The sequence below is a fragment of the Aulonocara sp. 'chitande type north' Nkhata Bay genome, linkage group LG3 (assembly GCF_057382095.1).
Source record: "Aulonocara sp. 'chitande type north' Nkhata Bay isolate Kocher_YH1m ecotype deep benthic linkage group LG3, A_spYH_male_GT1.1, whole genome shotgun sequence".
Lineage (NCBI taxonomy): Eukaryota > Metazoa > Chordata > Actinopteri > Cichliformes > Cichlidae > Aulonocara > Aulonocara sp. 'chitande type north' Nkhata Bay.
Genome location: NC_141346.1, coordinates 55,088,828 through 55,109,358, shown reverse-complemented (window position 1 = coordinate 55,109,358; position 20,531 = coordinate 55,088,828). Strand labels below are relative to the sequence as shown.

Genomic DNA, 20,531 nt, shown 5'->3' with positions numbered 1-20,531 from the left:
TGTATAACTTGGAAATCTTAGCTCAAACAGCTGCAAATCCTGTTTTCCCAGCACAGGGACTTTGAGTTCTATAAGATAAAGCCATAAACATGTGTATCCGAGTCTTCTATCAAAAGTTACAGCTATTTATATGAAGTTGTACAAAAACGCTTTCTTTCGCCAAGACAGTGCATTTCTCACTGTTACATGCATTTGAATGGGAAACTCGCCTCAGACAAAGTATAGGTTTTCATTATGTGAATAATTTTAAAATCTTAGCTCAAACGGCTGCAAAACCTGTTTGCCCAGCACGGAGATATTGAGTTTTATAAGATAAAGCCATAAACATGTGTTTCTGAGACCTCTATCAAAAGTTACAGCGATTTATATGAAGTTGTTCACAAACGCTTTCTTTCGCCAAGACAATGCGTTTCTCACGGTTACATGCATTTGAATGGGAAACTCGCCTTGAGACAAAGTATAGGTTTTCATTATGTGAATAATTTTAAAATCTTAGCTCAAACGGCTGCAAAACCTGTTTGCCCAGCACGGAGATATTGAGTTTTATAAGATAAAGCCATAAACATGTTTGTCTGAGTCTTCTATCAAAAGTTACAGCGATTTATATGAAGTTGTTCAAAAACGCTTTCTTTCGCCAAGACAATGCGTTTCTCACTGTTACATGCATTTGAATGGGAAACTCGCCCGAGACAAAGTATAGGTTTTCATTATGTGAATAATTTTAAAATCTTAGCTCAAACGGCTGCAAAACCTGTTTGCCCAGCACGGAGATATTGAGTTTTATAAGATAAAGCCATAAACATGTGTTTCTGAGACCTCTATCAAAAGTTACAGCGATTTATATGAAGTTGTTCACAAACGCTTTCTTTCGCCAAGACAGTGTGTTTCTCACTGTTACGTGCATTTGAATGGGAAACTCGCCTGAGACAAAGTATAGGTTTTCATTATGTGAATAATTTTAAAATCTTAGCTCAAACGGCTGCAAAACCTGTTTGCCCAGCACGGGGATATTGAGTTCTATAAGATAAAGCCATAAACATGTTTGTCTGAGACCTCTATCAAAAGTTACAGCGATTTATATGAAGTTGTTCACAAACGCTTTCTTTCGCCAAGACAATGCGTTTCTCACGGTTACATGCATTTGAATGGGAAACTCGCCTTGAGACAAAGTATAGGTTTTCATTATGTGAATAATTTTAAAATCTTAGCTCAAACGGCTGCAAAACCTGTTTGCCCAGCACGGAGATATTGAGTTTTATAAGATAAAGCCATAAACATGTTTGTCTGAGTCTTCTATCAAAAGTTACAGCGATTTATATGAAGTTGTTCACAAACGCTTTCTTTCGCCAAGACAATGTGTTTCTCACGGTTACATGCATTTGAATGGGAAACTCGCCTGAAACAAAGTATAGGTTTTCATTATGTGAATAATTTTAAAATCTTAGCTCAAACGGCTGCAAAACCTGTTTGCCCAGCACGGGGATATTGAGTTCTATAAGATAAAGCCATAAACATGTTTGTCTGAGACCTCTATCAAAAGTTACAGCGATTTATATGAAGTTGTTCAAAAACGCTTTCTTTCGCCAAGACAGTGTGTTTCTCACTGTTACGTGCATTTGAATGGGAAACTCGCCTGAGACAAAGTATAGGTTTTCATTATGTGAATAATTTTAAAATCTTAGCTCAAACGGCTGCAAAACCTGTTTGCCCAGCACGGGGATATTGAGTTCTATAAGATAAAGCCATAAACATGTTTGTCTGAGACCTCTATCAAAAGTTACAGCGATTTATATGAAGTTGTTCAAAAACGCTTTATTTCGCCAATACAATGCGTTTCTCACAGTTACATGCATTTGAATGGGAAACTCGCCTGAAACAAAGTATAGGTTTTCATTATGTGAATAATTTTAAAATCTTAGCTCAAACGGCTGCAAAACCTGTTTGCCCAGCACGGAGATATTGAGTTTTATAAGATAAAGCCATAAACATGTTTGTCTGAGTCTTCTATCAAAAGTTACAGCGATTTATATGAAGTTGTTCAAAAACGCTTTCTTTCGCCAAGACAATGCGTTTCTCACTGTTACATGCATTTGAATGGGAAACTCGCCCGAGACAAAGTATAGGTTTTCATTATGTGAATAATTTTAAAATCTTAGCTCAAACGGCTGCAAAACCTGTTTGCCCAGCACGGAGATATTGAGTTTTATAAGATAAAGCCATAAACATGTTTGTCTGAGACCTCTATCAAAAGTTACAGCGATTTATATGAAGTTGTTCAAAAACGCTTTCTTTCGCCAAGACAGTGTGTTTCTCACTGTTACGTGCATTTGAATGGGAAACTCGCCTGAGACAAAGTATAGGTTTTCATTATGTGAATAATTTTAAAATCTTAGCTCAAACGGCTGCAAAACCTGTTTGCCCAGCACGGAGATATTGAGTTTTATAAGATAAAGCCATAAACATGTTTGTCTGAGTCTTCTATCAAAAGTTACAGCGATTTATATGAAGTTGTTCAAAAACGCTTTATTTCGCCAATACAATGCGTTTCTCACGGTTACATGCATTTGAATGGGAAACTCGCCCGAGACAAAGTATAGGTTTTCATTATGTGAATAATTTTAAAATCTTAGCTCAAACGGCTGTAAAACCTGTTTGCCCAGCACGGAGATATTGAGTTTTATAAGATAAAGCCATAAACATGTGTTTCTGAGACCTCTATCAAAAGTTACAGCGATTTATATGAAGTTGTTCACAAACGCTTTCTTTCGCCAAGACAATGCGTTTCTCACGGTTACATGCATTTGAATGGGAAACTCGCCTTGAGACAAAGTATAGGTTTTCATTATGTGAATAATTTTAAAATCTTAGCTCAAACGGCTGCAAAACCTGTTTGCCCAGCACGGAGATATTGAGTTTTATAAGATAAAGCCATAAACATGTTTGTCTGAGTCTTCTATCAAAAGTTACAGCGATTTATATGAAGTTGTTCAAAAACGCTTTCTTTCGCCAAGACAATGCGTTTCTCACTGTTACATGCATTTGAATGGGAAACTCGCCCGAGACAAAGTATAGGTTTTCATTATGTGAATAATTTTAAAATCTTAGCTCAAACGGCTGCAAAACCTGTTTGCCCAGCACGGAGATATTGAGTTTTATAAGATAAAGCCATAAACATGTTTGTCTGAGACCTCTATCAAAAGTTACAGCGATTTATATGAAGTTGTTCACAAACGCTTTCTTTCGCCAAGACAATGTGTTTCTCACGGTTACATGCATTTGAATGGGAAACTCGCCTGAAACAAAGTATAGGTTTTCATTATGTGAATAATTTTAAAATCTTAGCTCAAACGGCTGCAAAACCTGTTTGCCCAGCACGGGGATATTGAGTTCTATAAGATAAAGCCATAAACATGTTTGTCTGAGACCTCTATCAAAAGTTACAGCGATTTATATGAAGTTGTTCAAAAACGCTTTCTTTCGCCAAGACAGTGTGTTTCTCACTGTTACGTGCATTTGAATGGGAAACTCGCCTGAGACAAAGTATAGGTTTTCATTATGTGAATAATTTTAAAATCTTAGCTCAAACGGCTGCAAAACCTGTTTGCCCAGCACGGGGATATTGAGTTCTATAAGATAAAGCCATAAACATGTTTGTCTGAGACCTCTATCAAAAGTTACAGCGATTTATATGAAGTTGTTCAAAAACGCTTTATTTCGCCAATACAATGCGTTTCTCACAGTTACATGCATTTGAATGGGAAACTCGCCTGAAACAAAGTATAGGTTTTCATTATGTGAATAATTTTAAAATCTTAGCTCAAACGGCTGCAAAACCTGTTTGCCCAGCACGGAGATATTGAGTTTTATAAGATAAAGCCATAAACATGTTTGTCTGAGTCTTCTATCAAAAGTTACAGCGATTTATATGAAGTTGTTCAAAAACGCTTTCTTTCGCCAAGACAATGCGTTTCTCACTGTTACATGCATTTGAATGGGAAACTCGCCCGAGACAAAGTATAGGTTTTCATTATGTGAATAATTTTAAAATCTTAGCTCAAACGGCTGCAAAACCTGTTTGCCCAGCACGGAGATATTGAGTTTTATAAGATAAAGCCATAAACATGTTTGTCTGAGACCTCTATCAAAAGTTACAGCGATTTATATGAAGTTGTTCAAAAACGCTTTCTTTCGCCAAGACAGTGTGTTTCTCACTGTTACGTGCATTTGAATGGGAAACTCGCCTGAGACAAAGTATAGGTTTTCATTATGTGAATAATTTTAAAATCTTAGCTCAAACGGCTGCAAAACCTGTTTGCCCAGCACGGAGATATTGAGTTTTATAAGATAAAGCCATAAACATGTTTGTCTGAGTCTTCTATCAAAAGTTACAGCGATTTATATGAAGTTGTTCAAAAACGCTTTATTTCGCCAATACAATGCGTTTCTCACGGTTACATGCATTTGAATGGGAAACTCGCCCGAGACAAAGTATAGGTTTTCATTATGTGAATAATTTTAAAATCTTAGCTCAAACGGCTGTAAAACCTGTTTGCCCAGCACCTAGATATTGAGTTTTATAAGATAAAGCCATAAACATGTTTGTCTGAGACCTCTATCAAAAGTTACAGCGATTTATATGAAGTTGTTCAAAAACGCTTTCTTTCGCCAAGACAATGTGTTTCTCACGGTTACATGCATTTGAATGGGAAACTCGCCGAGACAAAGTATAGGTTTTCATTATGTGAATAATTTTAAAATCTTAGCTCAAACGGCTGCAAAACCTGTTTGCCCAGCACGGAGATATTGAGTTTTATAAGATAAAGCCATAAACATGTTTGTCTGAGACCTCTATCAAAAGTTACAGCGATTTATATGAAGTTGTTCAAAAACGCTTTCTTTCGCCAAGACAGTGTGTTTCTCACTGTTACGTGCATTTGAATGGGAAACTCGCCTGAGACAAAGTATAGGTTTTCATTATGTGAATAATTTTAAAATCTTAGCTCAAACGGCTGCAAAACCTGTTTGCCCAGCACGGAGATATTGAGTTTTATAAGATAAAGCCATAAACATGTTTGTCTGAGTCTTCTATCAAAAGTTACAGCGATTTATATGAAGTTGTTCAAAAACGCTTTATTTCGCCAATACAATGCGTTTCTCACGGTTACATGCATTTGAATGGGAAACTCGCCCGAGACAAAGTATAGGTTTTCATTATGTGAATAATTTTAAAATCTTAGCTCAAACGGCTGTAAAACCTGTTTGCCCAGCACGGAGATATTGAGTTTTATAAGATAAAGCCATAAACATGTGTTTCTGAGACCTCTATCAAAAGTTACAGCGATTTATATGAAGTTGTTCACAAACGCTTTCTTTCGCCAAGACAATGCGTTTCTCACGGTTACATGCATTTGAATGGGAAACTCGCCCGAGACAAAGTATAGGTTTTCATTATGTGAATAATTTTAAAATCTTAGCTCAAACGGCTGCAAAACCTGTTTGCCCAGCACCTAGATATTGAGTTTTATAAGATAAAGCCATAAACATGTTTGTCTGAGACCTCTATCAAAAGTTACAGCGATTTATATGAAGTTGTTCAAAAACGCTTTCTTTCGCCAAGACAATGTGTTTCTCACGGTTACATGCATTTGAATGGGAAACTCGCCGAGACAAAGTATAGGTTTTCATTATGTGAATAATTTTAAAATCTTAGCTCAAACGGCTGCAAAACCTGTTTGCCCAGCACGGGGATATTGAGTTCTATAAGATAAAGCCATAAACATGTTTGTCTGAGACCTCTATCAAAAGTTACAGCGATTTATATGAAGTTGTTCAAAAACGCTTTATTTCGCCAATACAATGCGTTTCTCACGGTTACATGCATTTGAATGGGAAACTCGCCTGAAACAAAGTATAGGTTTTCATTATGTGAATAACTTGGAAATCTTAGCTCAAACGGCTGCAAAACCTGTTTGCCCAGCACGGAGATATTGAGTTTTATAAGATAAAGCCATAAACATGTTTGTCTGAGTCTTCTATCAAAAGTTACAGCGATTTATATGAAGTTGTTCAAAAACGCTTTCTTTCGCCAAGACAATGCGTTTCTCACTGTTACATGCATTTGAATGGGAAACTCGCCCGAGACAAAGTATAGGTTTTCATTATGTGAATAATTTTAAAATCTTAGCTCAAACAGCTGCAAATCCTGTTTTCCCAGCACAGGGACCTTGAGTTCTATAAGATAAAGCCATAAACATGTGTATCCGAGTCTTCTATCAAAAGTTACAGCTATTTATATGAAGTTGTACAAAAACGCTTTCTTTCGCCAAGACAGTGCGTTTCTCACTGTTACATGCATTTGAATGGGGAACTCGACCGAAACAAAGTATAGGTTTTCATTATGTGTATAACTTGGAAATCTTAGCTCAAACAGCTGCAAATCCTGTTTTCCCAGCACAGGGACTTTGAGTTCTATAAGATAAAGCCATAAACATGTGTATCCGAGTCTTCTATCAAAAGTTACAGCTATTTATATGAAGTTGTACAAAAACGCTTTCTTTCGCCAAGACAGTGCATTTCTCACTGTTACATGCATTTGAATGGGAAACTCGCCTCAGACAAAGTATAGGTTTTCATTATGTGAATAATTTTAAAATCTTAGCTCAAACGGCTGCAAAACCTGTTTGCCCAGCACGGAGATATTGAGTTTTATAAGATAAAGCCATAAACATGTTTGTCTGAGTCTTCTATCAAAAGTTACAGCGATTTATATGAAGTTGTTCAAAAACGCTTTCTTTCGCCAAGACAATGCGTTTCTCACTGTTACATGCATTTGAATGGGAAACTCGCCCGAGACAAAGTATAGGTTTTCATTATGTGAATAATTTTAAAATCTTAGCTCAAACGGCTGTAAAACCTGTTTGCCCAGCACGGAGATATTGAGTTTTATAAGATAAAGCCATAAACATGTGTTTCTGAGACCTCTATCAAAAGTTACAGCGATTTATATGAAGTTGTTCACAAACGCTTTCTTTCGCCAAGACAATGCGTTTCTCACGGTTACATGCATTTGAATGGGAAACTCGCCTGAGACAAAGTATAGGTTTTCATTATGTGAATAATTTTAAAATCTTAGCTCAAACGGCTGCAAAACCTGTTTGCCCAGCACGGAGATATTGAGTTTTATAAGATAAAGCCATAAACATGTTTGTCTGAGTCTTCTATCAAAAGTTACAGCGATTTATATGAAGTTGTTCAAAAACGCTTTCTTTCGCCAAGACAATGCGTTTCTCACTGTTACATGCATTTGAATGGGAAACTCGCCCGAGACAAAGTATAGGTTTTCATTATGTGAATAATTTTAAAATCTTAGCTCAAACGGCTGCAAAACCTGTTTGCCCAGCACGGAGATATTGAGTTTTATAAGATAAAGCCATAAACATGTTTGTCTGAGACCTCTATCAAAAGTTACAGCGATTTATATGAAGTTGTTCACAAACGCTTTCTTTCGCCAAGACAATGTGTTTCTCACGGTTACATGCATTTGAATGGGAAACTCGCCTGAAACAAAGTATAGGTTTTCATTATGTGAATAATTTTAAAATCTTAGCTCAAACGGCTGCAAAACCTGTTTGCCCAGCACGGGGATATTGAGTTCTATAAGATAAAGCCATAAACATGTTTGTCTGAGACCTCTATCAAAAGTTACAGCGATTTATATGAAGTTGTTCAAAAACGCTTTCTTTCGCCAAGACAGTGTGTTTCTCACTGTTACGTGCATTTGAATGGGAAACTCGCCTGAGACAAAGTATAGGTTTTCATTATGTGAATAATTTTAAAATCTTAGCTCAAACGGCTGCAAAACCTGTTTGCCCAGCACGGGGATATTGAGTTCTATAAGATAAAGCCATAAACATGTTTGTCTGAGACCTCTATCAAAAGTTACAGCGATTTATATGAAGTTGTTCAAAAACGCTTTATTTCGCCAATACAATGCGTTTCTCACGGTTACATGCATTTGAATGGGAAACTCGCCTGAAACAAAGTATAGGTTTTCATTATGTGAATAATTTTAAAATCTTAGCTCAAACGGCTGCAAAACCTGTTTGCCCAGCACGGAGATATTGAGTTTTATAAGATAAAGCCATAAACATGTTTGTCTGAGTCTTCTATCAAAAGTTACAGCGATTTATATGAAGTTGTTCAAAAACGCTTTCTTTCGCCAAGACAATGCGTTTCTCACTGTTACATGCATTTGAATGGGAAACTCGCCCGAGACAAAGTATAGGTTTTCATTATGTGAATAATTTTAAAATCTTAGCTCAAACGGCTGCAAAACCTGTTTGCCCAGCACAGAGATATTGAGTTTTATAAGATAAAGCCATAAACATGTTTGTCTGAGACCTCTATCAAAAGTTACAGCGATTTATATGAAGTTGTTCAAAAACGCTTTCTTTCGCCAAGACAGTGTGTTTCTCACTGTTACGTGCATTTGAATGGGAAACTCGCCTGAGACAAAGTATAGGTTTTCATTATGTGAATAATTTTAAAATCTTAGCTCAAACGGCTGCAAAACCTGTTTGCCCAGCACGGGGATATTGAGTTCTATAAGATAAAGCCATAAACATGTTTGTCTGAGACCTCTATCAAAAGTTACAGCTATTTATATGAAGTTGTACAAAAACGCTTTCTTTCGCCAAGACAGTGCATTTCTCACTGTTACATGCATTTGAATGGGAAACTCGCCTCAGACAAAGTATAGGTTTTCATTATGTGAATAATTTTAAAATCTTAGCTCAAACGGCTGCAAAACCTGTTTGCCCAGCACGGAGATATTGAGTTTTATAAGATAAAGCCATAAACATGTTTGTCTGAGTCTTCTATCAAAAGTTACAGCGATTTATATGAAGTTGTTCAAAAACGCTTTCTTTCGCCAAGACAATGCGTTTCTCACTGTTACATGCATTTGAATGGGAAACTCGCCCGAGACAAAGTATAGGTTTTCATTATGTGAATAATTTTAAAATCTTAGCTCAAACGGCTGTAAAACCTGTTTGCCCAGCACGGAGATATTGAGTTTTATAAGATAAAGCCATAAACATGTGTTTCTGAGACCTCTATCAAAAGTTACAGCGATTTATATGAAGTTGTTCACAAACGCTTTCTTTCGCCAAGACAATGCGTTTCTCACGGTTACATGCATTTGAATGGGAAACTCGCCTGAGACAAAGTATAGGTTTTCATTATGTGAATAATTTTAAAATCTTAGCTCAAACGGCTGCAAAACCTGTTTGCCCAGCACGGAGATATTGAGTTTTATAAGATAAAGCCATAAACATGTTTGTCTGAGTCTTCTATCAAAAGTTACAGCGATTTATATGAAGTTGTTCAAAAACGCTTTCTTTCGCCAAGACAATGCGTTTCTCACTGTTACATGCATTTGAATGGGAAACTCGCCCGAGACAAAGTATAGGTTTTCATTATGTGAATAATTTTAAAATCTTAGCTCAAACGGCTGCAAAACCTGTTTGCCCAGCACGGAGATATTGAGTTTTATAAGATAAAGCCATAAACATGTTTGTCTGAGACCTCTATCAAAAGTTACAGCGATTTATATGAAGTTGTTCACAAACGCTTTCTTTCGCCAAGACAATGTGTTTCTCACGGTTACATGCATTTGAATGGGAAACTCGCCTGAAACAAAGTATAGGTTTTCATTATGTGAATAATTTTAAAATCTTAGCTCAAACGGCTGCAAAACCTGTTTGCCCAGCACGGGGATATTGAGTTCTATAAGATAAAGCCATAAACATGTTTGTCTGAGACCTCTATCAAAAGTTACAGCGATTTATATGAAGTTGTTCAAAAACGCTTTCTTTCGCCAAGACAGTGTGTTTCTCACTGTTACGTGCATTTGAATGGGAAACTCGCCTGAGACAAAGTATAGGTTTTCATTATGTGAATAATTTTAAAATCTTAGCTCAAACGGCTGCAAAACCTGTTTGCCCAGCACGGGGATATTGAGTTCTATAAGATAAAGCCATAAACATGTTTGTCTGAGACCTCTATCAAAAGTTACAGCGATTTATATGAAGTTGTTCAAAAACGCTTTATTTCGCCAATACAATGCGTTTCTCACGGTTACATGCATTTGAATGGGAAACTCGCCTGAAACAAAGTATAGGTTTTCATTATGTGAATAATTTTAAAATCTTAGCTCAAACGGCTGCAAAACCTGTTTGCCCAGCACGGAGATATTGAGTTTTATAAGATAAAGCCATAAACATGTTTGTCTGAGTCTTCTATCAAAAGTTACAGCGATTTATATGAAGTTGTTCAAAAACGCTTTCTTTCGCCAAGACAATGCGTTTCTCACTGTTACATGCATTTGAATGGGAAACTCGCCCGAGACAAAGTATAGGTTTTCATTATGTGAATAATTTTAAAATCTTAGCTCAAACGGCTGCAAAACCTGTTTGCCCAGCACAGAGATATTGAGTTTTATAAGATAAAGCCATAAACATGTTTGTCTGAGACCTCTATCAAAAGTTACAGCGATTTATATGAAGTTGTTCAAAAACGCTTTCTTTCGCCAAGACAGTGTGTTTCTCACTGTTACGTGCATTTGAATGGGAAACTCGCCTGAGACAAAGTATAGGTTTTCATTATGTGAATAATTTTAAAATCTTAGCTCAAACGGCTGCAAAACCTGTTTGCCCAGCACGGGGATATTGAGTTCTATAAGATAAAGCCATAAACATGTTTGTCTGAGACCTCTATCAAAAGTTACAGCGATTTATATGAAGTTGTTCAAAAACGCTTTATTTCGCCAATACAATGCGTTTCTCACGGTTACATGCATTTGAATGGGAAACTCGCCTGAAACAAAGTATAGGTTTTCATTATGTGAATAATTTTAAAATCTTAGCTCAAATGGCTGCAAAACCTGTTTGCCCAGCACGGAGATATTGAGTTTTATAAGATAAAGCCATAAACATGTTTGTCTGAGTCTTCTATCAAAAGTTACAGCGATTTATATGAAGTTGTTCAAAAACGCTTTCTTTCGCCAAGACAATGCGTTTCTCACTGTTACATGCATTTGAATGGGAAACTCGCCCGAGACAAAGTATAGGTTTTCATTATGTGAATAATTTTAAAATCTTAGCTCAAACGGCTGCAAAACCTGTTTGCCCAGCACGGAGATATTGAGTTTTATAAGATAAAGCCATAAACATGTTTGTCTGAGACCTCTATCAAAAGTTACAGCGATTTATATGAAGTTGTTCAAAAACGCTTTCTTTCGCCAAGACAATGTGTTTCTCACGGTTACATGCATTTGAATGGGAAACTCGCCGAGACAAAGTATAGGTTTTCATTATGTGAATAATTTTAAAATCTTAGCTCAAACGGCTGCAAAACCTGTTTGCCCAGCACAGAGATATTGAGTTTTATAAGATAAAGCCATAAACATGTTTGTCTGAGACCTCTATCAAAAGTTACAGCGATTTATATGAAGTTGTTCAAAAACGCTTTCTTTCGCCAAGACAGTGTGTTTCTCACTGTTACGTGCATTTGAATGGGAAACTCGCCTGAGACAAAGTATAGGTTTTCATTATGTGAATAATTTTAAAATCTTAGCTCAAACGGCTGCAAAACCTGTTTGCCCAGCACGGGGATATTGAGTTCTATAAGATAAAGCCATAAACATGTTTGTCTGAGACCTCTATCAAAAGTTACAGCGATTTATATGAAGTTGTTCAAAAACGCTTTATTTCGCCAATACAATGCGTTTCTCACGGTTACATGCATTTGAATGGGAAACTCGCCTGAAACAAAGTATAGGTTTTCATTATGTGAATAATTTTAAAATCTTAGCTCAAATGGCTGCAAAACCTGTTTGCCCAGCACGGAGATATTGAGTTTTATAAGATAAAGCCATAAACATGTTTGTCTGAGTCTTCTATCAAAAGTTACAGCGATTTATATGAAGTTGTTCAAAAACGCTTTCTTTCGCCAAGACAATGCGTTTCTCACTGTTACATGCATTTGAATGGGAAACTCGCCCGAGACAAAGTATAGGTTTTCATTATGTGAATAATTTTAAAATCTTAGCTCAAACGGCTGCAAAACCTGTTTGCCCAGCACGGAGATATTGAGTTTTATAAGATAAAGCCATAAACATGTTTGTCTGAGACCTCTATCAAAAGTTACAGCGATTTATATGAAGTTGTTCAAAAACGCTTTCTTTCGCCAAGACAATGTGTTTCTCACGGTTACATGCATTTGAATGGGAAACTCGCCGAGACAAAGTATAGGTTTTCATTATGTGAATAATTTTAAAATCTTAGCTCAAACGGCTGCAAAACCTGTTTGCCCAGCACGGAGATATTGAGTTTTATAAGATAAAGCCATAAACATGTTTGTCTGAGTCTTCTATCAAAAGTTACAGCGATTTATATGAAGTTGTTCAAAAACGCTTTCTTTCGCCAAGACAATGCGTTTCTCACTGTTACATGCATTTGAATGGGAAACTCGCCCGAGACAAAGTATAGGTTTTCATTATGTGAATAATTTTAAAATCTTAGCTCAAACGGCTGCAAAACCTGTTTGCCCAGCACCTAGATATTGAGTTTTATAAGATAAAGCCATAAACATGTTTGTCTGAGACCTCTATCAAAAGTTACAGCGATTTATATGAAGTTGTTCAAAAACGCTTTCTTTCGCCAAGACAATGCGTTTCTCACGGTTACATGCATTTGAATGGGAAACTCGCCTGAAACAAAGTATAGGTTTTCATTATGTGAATAATTTTTAAATCTTAGCTCAAACGGCTGCAAAACCTCTTTCTTTCGCCAAGACAATGCGTTTCTCACTGTTACATGCATTTGAATGGGAAACTCACCCGAGACAAAGTATAGGTTTTCATTATGTGAATAATTTTAAAATCTTAGCTCAAACGGCCAAGACAGTGTGATTCTCACTGTTACATGCATTTGAATGGGAAACTCGCCTTGAGACAAAGTATAGGTTTTCATTATGTGAATAATTTTAAAATCTTAGCTCAAACGGCTGCAAAACCTGTTTGCCCAGCACGGAGATATTGAGTTTTATAAGATAAAGCCATAAACATGTGTGTCTGAGTCTTCTATCAAAAGTTACAGCGATTTATATGAAGTTGTTGAAAAACGCTTTCTTTCGCCAAGACAGTGTGTTTCTCACTGTTACATGCATTTGAATGGGAAACTCACCCGAGACAAAGTATAGGTTTTCATTATGTGAATAATTTTAAAATCTTAGCTCAAACGGCCAAGACATTGTGATTCTCACTGTTACATGCATTTGAATGGGAAACTCGCCTGAGACAAAGTATAGGTTTTCATTATGTGAATAATTTTAAAATCTTAGCTCAAACGGCTGCAAAACCTGTTTGCCCAGCACGGAGATATTGAGTTTTATAAGATAAAGTCTGTCAGGGGTTAAGACATTTGTTCACAAGTAAGAGAAATAAGACACTGCAGACCGACTCAGAGAGTATTAAGACATGCGCATGGGTGTGTGCCTCTCAGCAAAATCACACACACTCAGCGCAGGCTGGTTGCTTTATTTATAAGGCAAAATGGGTTACATAGTACTTCCTCTTTTAACCGAAAGGGAAAAGGCCAGACATTACCTAAGCTTATCTGACCTCTGCACACAAACTAAGAATAAAAACATAGAAGTATATCACACTTATCTGACATCACACACACTGGGTTAAAGAATACATACTTGTATACTTGTCAAACATCTCAGACACTAAAGTAAGGAATGCATTATGTTCTCTTTAACAATAAACTTGGTTATGTGAAAATATATGAACACTCGATTATAAGGCACACTTGATTATACTTGATTTCATAAAAATCCTCTCACATTTCCCTCCTGTTGTTAATATATTTCACAGGTTTTAATCAATGCATAGTCACTTGTTAGTCACATTTTTGCATGTCATTCAGTGAAGTATTTAAACAACAGTTCTGTAAAGACTAGAATAGGGATTTTCCACTCTTTCCTCCATATTCAGCATATCATATTGGCGATAGGGATCCTCCATATTCCTCTGAACCAAAACATAGTTTCCTAACATACGCTTGAACATGTTTGACATTATGCTTCTCAGACATGGGATAATACAAGCAGTGAAAAGGCAAAATAGTAACATCACATTGAAAAGGGCCAACAGGCCTTTAATCACTAAGGATTTCCAGGAGCCACTCAGTAACCAGTCCCACCAGCCTTGCTTAACGGCTACGTAGTCCTGCTGCTGAGCGTCTCTCAATTGTTTCAGAACATTCAAAGCATTTGTCATGTTTAATGAATGTATGTTGTCAGGTATGTAGGTGCAACAGGTGGTGTTGAACAACACGCAGAGACCTCCTTTCTCTGAAAGAATAATGTCCAAAGCTACTCGATGTTGCATGACAGTGATGCGGATTGCATCAATTTCTTCATTCTGTGCTTTGTCAATGCGGGTGGAAGCATTCAAAAACAGTCCAAAACGATAGTCTAAAGTGCGTGCTTTCCTACTCCGATCCAGGGAAACAAAGCGTGCATTACCTTCTGGCCGTTGGTCCAGAGTTGTAACTTACAAGCACCTAAGCACAACAGCTTTGGGGCTGGGGCTGGTGCTGGGGCTGGTGCTTCTTCTGGATTCATCAGGTTGTTTTCCTCAGTCATCTTGTTGAGTTTTTATTCAGGCGTCCCTGGTGTTGTTATTGGTTCTTCTCTTTGGTGGGATAGGTCACTCTTTTACTATGTGTCTGTTCTTCAGGATGACCTGGTACACCTAAACTTCTGGTGAGTAGACTGCCAGCGAAGTGGAGTGGCGGGATATACCCAATCAGCCCTTCCTCCACCGGCAGATCACCTGGAAGCTAGGGGAACCGGCGTCTTATTGTGGTGCAAACACTTTCTTCACGTGGCTTTGATGGATCCACGAAGGTCGTTCGGCTATCTTACAAGCTGTCGGTGTAGTAAGCAACACCTGGAAGGGCCCCTCCCACCTCGGAGCACTCCAGTTTTTTCGCTGGAGGACTTTAATCAGAATCCAATCACCGGGGTTCAACCTGCAAGAGACTGGAGATAGATCACTCGGCAGTTGATTGCTTAGTATCACTTCTTTATTCTCAAACAGTTTTGTCATCCATTCTGCCATCGTTGTTTCTGCAGGAAGCAGGGTGCTGGGGTTTAGCTGATTACACTTCTCTATAGTAATGTGTGAGTGTGAGAGCAGAATACCTACATAAGAGAGTTGTCTCCGAAAGCTTGAGTCAAAACTGCCTTCATGTACCCTGCTACTCCATCGACATGGAGAATAAAAGGTTTTTCATAGTCTGGTAATGCTAAGACGGTACATGTTTGCAATGCTATTTTTAAATCAGTGAAGGCTTTTTCTGCTTCTAGGGTCCACTGTATTTTGTCTTTTAATGCTAGGTCTTTTCCATAAATTAGGTTCTGTAGTGGCTGGGCCAGCAGTGCATACTCTGGGATCCAGCACCTACAGAAATTGCACAGACCTAAATAACTCATCATTTGTTGCTTAGTTATTTGGTTTTGGTGCATTTTGGACTGCTGTCTTTCTGCTCTCTAGTAAGGTGCGGCCTCGGCCTGTTAGTTGATGTCCTAAGTAGATGACTTTATCACTCCACAATTGTAACTTGTGTTGTGATACTTTGTGGCCTTGTTCTGCCAAATGTTGCAGAACCGTCATTGTGTTTTCTCTACAACCATCTTGTGTATGGCCTGTAATCAATATGTCATCTACATACAGCAGAAATTTTCCTGGAGCAGGAAGAGAGCAAAATGACATTGATTTCTTTAGAACTTCTGCATACAGTGTTGGGCTATTTTGAAATCCTTGTGGTAGCCTGGTGTATGTGTATTTTTCATTATAAAAAGTAAATCCAAATAGATTCTGTGAATCTTTATGTAAGGGAACAGAGAAAAATGCATTTGAGAGGTCAATCACCGAGAACCATTGTTCTTTTGGTGTTACTTGATTTAAAATGATATGTGGATTTGCAACCACTGGAGGTATTTGCTCTGTTACCTCGTTTATTGCTCTTAGATCATGAACTAGGCGATATTTTCCAGTATTGGCCTTTTTTACTGGAAAAATTGGTGTATTACACGTGGCTTTATTAGTTTTCACGAGAATACCTGCTTTCTGCATGTCTGCTATTACTGGCCTAATTCCTTCCTTTGCTTCTGCACTCAAAGGTTATTGTGGTTTCACAGGCCTTCTGGCCCTGATGCTGACCTAACTATCAGAGTGTCATTAGAGAATCTCATTTTCACTTGAGGCATTTTTAGATACCTTCTAGTTTTTCAAAGAATTCACACATCTTACATATTTCAAACTTTGAAGTTTTTTGTTTTGTGTATATATATTTTTTTTCCTAAACTTTGCATTGTTCATAGCTCACAGTTCTAAAACTGGGTATTTGTAAATCATATGCATTTGTAAATCATATGCCTAATCACTATGTGTCACCGTAATCCACAAGTATTGGCACAAATTTGTTTCCAAACCAACAAAATAATCAAAAAACAAAAACATACATGAGTCAGGATACAAAAAGACAAAGAAAAATGTTGCCAGAAACAAAGCAGAAGTGTGAGGGGAAACTGAGCTCACAGACAGCTGCATGTGTTGGCTTTTAATAGCATGCAGCCTCTGCTCTAAAAAAACCAATAAATAAAAAATAAAAGAAAATGTGTAACATGCTCATCAACTTAGCGGTGTCCACACATTTAATTCAGCTTCATAATCCTGTAGGTTTAGTTATTATCTACAGGGTTTGGCTTATTAGTTGTTATTATAGATGTGCTCTGTATCTCAGTAATATTTATCTAGGATAAATGACAGGTTTTCAAACAGGTTAAGTGCCTCTATGCACCTAATTGGTTTAGATATTGCTTTTATTTTCTTCATCTCATATTTCATTATACTGAGTTTGAGCAAACCTTTAAGCTTGATGCAGACTACTTCATAACAATTGTCCATCTCACATCATACTGGCTAGGATACTTCTTGTTATTATTAATATTATATTTTTATTAATTATTATCATCTTTTTCTGTCTATATAATAACAATAGTATATTACAATATTTTATTAGTGTATATCACTATACTACTACTGAGCCAACTTAATAGTTAGGATCATCTTACTCAGCAAACAGATAATTTATAGTTCATCCAATCTGTACAAAATTTGCTTTTTCTCTGAACAGGTTTGTGCCTAGTTTTAGACTGGTCTTCTGTTTCCCTCATCTCAGATCCAACCTTCAGATTATTATATTTTATTTTGTATCCATCAGGGACTGTGAGTGAGCTGCAGTCTCACCCACCCTCCAGGATGGAAACATTTATCTTTTCACACACTTTCCTTGGCTGAACAATGACACAGCCTTAATCTACCTTATGCATCTCTCTTTTTTTTATAGAAAAGGTCTTCATATAAATGATTTCCTTTTATTTATTTCATACAATCTGGGCATGATGGGTCATAAATGCACTGATTTTTGCAGCCACGGCCACTATCTCTATGTGACATAAAAGGGGATCGGTTAGATGCTGTTTTGTCACATGTCCTGAGGCTGATTTCACAATTATAGTGTTTTTTGAGAATGTTACATTTGGGACTTCTACAGTTAAAACAGTTTTACAAGCTCCTGTGTCCCAAAACATTTTTTAACGGCACACCTTTCACATATATTACAACTGTTGGCTTGTCTTCTGAACCTAACAGTAGTTGTTCTACATTGTAAACCTCCGCTTCATCTGTTTCACTTCCTTCCTCTCGTGCTAGTCATTCATCACTTTCCTGTTCCTGAATTACACTCCTGCAGTCTCGAGCAAAGTGCCCGTTTTTTTCCACAATTACAGCATTTAATCTCTCTTTTGTCCCTTCTTTGTCCTGCTTTTTACTTTCTTTTGACTTTTTTCCTCATATAGCTCTTTTTGCAAAGCGGCTTTTAAAGCATTTATTGAATCAGGGGTGCATTTGCCTTGCCAAGCTGGACAATATATTTTATGTGGATTTCTCCACCTTTTTGCACTGATTATTCCTGCATTTGAACAGTTTTTTCCTAACCACTCTTCATCTGCTGTTAATTTTACTTTAGCTTTAGAATTACCCATTTTGAACTAATTACGTCAGAACTGTGACACCTTCTCTGGCACAAAGGAGGGGGCAGGTGATCAATAACAGGCTTCTACTCACCCACTAGTTGAGAGAGCGGTTATTGATTTTACGTGATGACGCACAACCTTAGATTCCCACTCCAACCAGTTCGTGAGCGTACACAGGAAAACAGCTTTGAGGAGTAGTTCGACCGCTTATTGGGTCGTAAATGACAACTTACTCCTCTTAGTTAACACAATTAGAGCGCGCTTTTATAATTTTTACTGAGATTTTCCGTATTTTCGTTGTGCAACCTTCTACCTGTTCCGTTGCAGCCACTCCCAGAGCGACCGGAACTCGTTCCATTCAGCTGCTACCCAGAGCAACCGGAACTTTTAATAGCGATTTCTAGAATCTCGCTCTTGCCTGTCGTCTTTAAGTCCCTCTTGGACTAAGATCTGTCGGCGCTAACCAGGTTTACACACTATTTTAAAGGAAAATCTCAATATCAACGTATTTTAGCGCTTGATGGAATGCAGTGTTTCATATTCACCTTACTGTGGCGCTGCGTTTTGAATTCGGTTCATCTGGTCCTGGCGCCGTGGGGCCTGTATAAGACGCTGACCGGAGATCGAATGGTCCCGGTTTTTCTCCTTTACTGTGCACAGGTTTTTTCCAGCGCAGGCAACACGACGTCAGGATCCGATGAAAACCGTCTGTGGACAACTAGACGTTAAAAATAACAGTCAGTTCTCCGGCTCGGAGGACCAATTAAATGTCAGGGGTTAAGACATTTGTTCACAAGTAAGAGAAATAAGACACTGCAGACCGACTCAGAGAGTATTAAGACATGCGCATGGGTGTGTGCCTCTCAGCAAAATCACACACACTCAGCGCAGGCTGATTGCTTTATTTATAAGGCAAAATGGGTTACATAGTACTTCCTCTTTTAACCGAAAGGGAAAAAGCCAGACATTACCTAAGCTTATCTGACCTCTGCACACAAACTAAGAATAAAAACATAGAAGTATATCACACTTATCTGACATCACACACACTGGGTTAAAGAATACATACTTGTATACTTGTCAAACATCTCAGACACTAAAGTAAGGAAAGCATTATGTTCTCTTTAACAATAAACTTGGTTATGTGAAAATATATGAACACTCGATTATAAGGCACACTTGATTATACTTGATTTCATAAAAATCCTCTCACAAAGCCATAAACATGTGTGTCTTAGTCTTCTATCAAAAGTTACAGCGATTTATATGAAGATGTTCAAAAACGCTTTCTTTTGCCAAGACAATGCGTTTCTCATTGTTACATGCATTTGAATGGGAAACTCGCCTGAAACAAAGTATAGGTGTTCATTATGTGAATAATTTTAAAATCTTAGCTCAAACGGCTGCAAAACCTCTTTCTTTCGCCAAGACAATGCGTTTCTCACTGTTACATGCATTTGAATGGGAAACTCACCCGAGACAAAGTATAGGTTTTCATTATGTGAATAATTTTAAAATCTTAGCTCAAACGGCTGCAAAACCTGTTTGCCCAGCACGGAGATATTGAGTTTTATAAGATAAAGCCATGAACATGTTTGTCTGAGTCTTCTATCAAAAGTTACAGCGATTTATATGAAGTTGTACGAAAATGCTTTCTTTCGCCAAGACAGTGTGTTTCTCACTGTTACATGCATTTGAATGGGAAACTCACCCGAGACAAAGTATAGGTTTTCATTATGTGAATAATTTTAAAATCTTAGCTCAAACGGCTGCAAAACCTGTTTGCCCAGCACGGAGATATTGAGTTCTATAAGATAAAGCCATAAACATGTTTCTCTGAGTCTTCTATCAAAAGTTACAGCGATTTATATGAAGTTGTTCAAAAACGCTTTCTTTCGCCAAGACAATGCGTTTCTCACGGTTACATGCATTTGAATGGGAAACTCGCCTCAGACAAAGTATAGGTTTTCATTATGTGAATAATTTTAAAATCTTAGCTCAAACGGCTGCAAAACCTGTTTGCCCAGCACGGAGATATTGAGTTTTATAAGATAAAGCCATAAACATGTTTGTCTGAGTCTTCTATCAAAAGTTACAGCGATTTATATGAAGTTGTTCAAAAACGCTTTGTTTCACCAAGACAATGCGTTTCTCACTGTTACATGCATTTGAATGGGAAACTCGCCTGAAACAAAGTATAGGTTTTCATTATGTGAATAATTTTAAAATCTTAGCTCAAACGGCTGCAAAACCTGTTTGCCCAGCACGGGGATATTGAGTTCTATAAGATAAAGCCATAAACATGTTTGTCTGAGTCTTCTATCAAAAGTTACAGCGATTTATATGAAGTTGTTCAAAAA

The 20,531-nt window shown here is 37.3% G+C and overlaps 1 long non-coding RNA gene across 2 annotated transcripts in view; it reads right to left on the bottom strand.

Annotated features, from left to right (window-relative positions):
• Positions 1 to 13,506: 13,506 nt before the first annotated feature.
• Positions 13,507 to 20,531, bottom strand: part of LOC147336231 (uncharacterized) — a 28,892-nt gene continuing 21,867 nt past the window's right edge. For both annotated transcript variants that reach the window (XR_015128230.1, XR_015128232.1), the window contains exon 6: positions 13,507 to 18,889. This is a non-coding gene — a long non-coding RNA (uncharacterized LOC147336231). The remainder of the gene's footprint in view (positions 18,890 to 20,531) is intronic.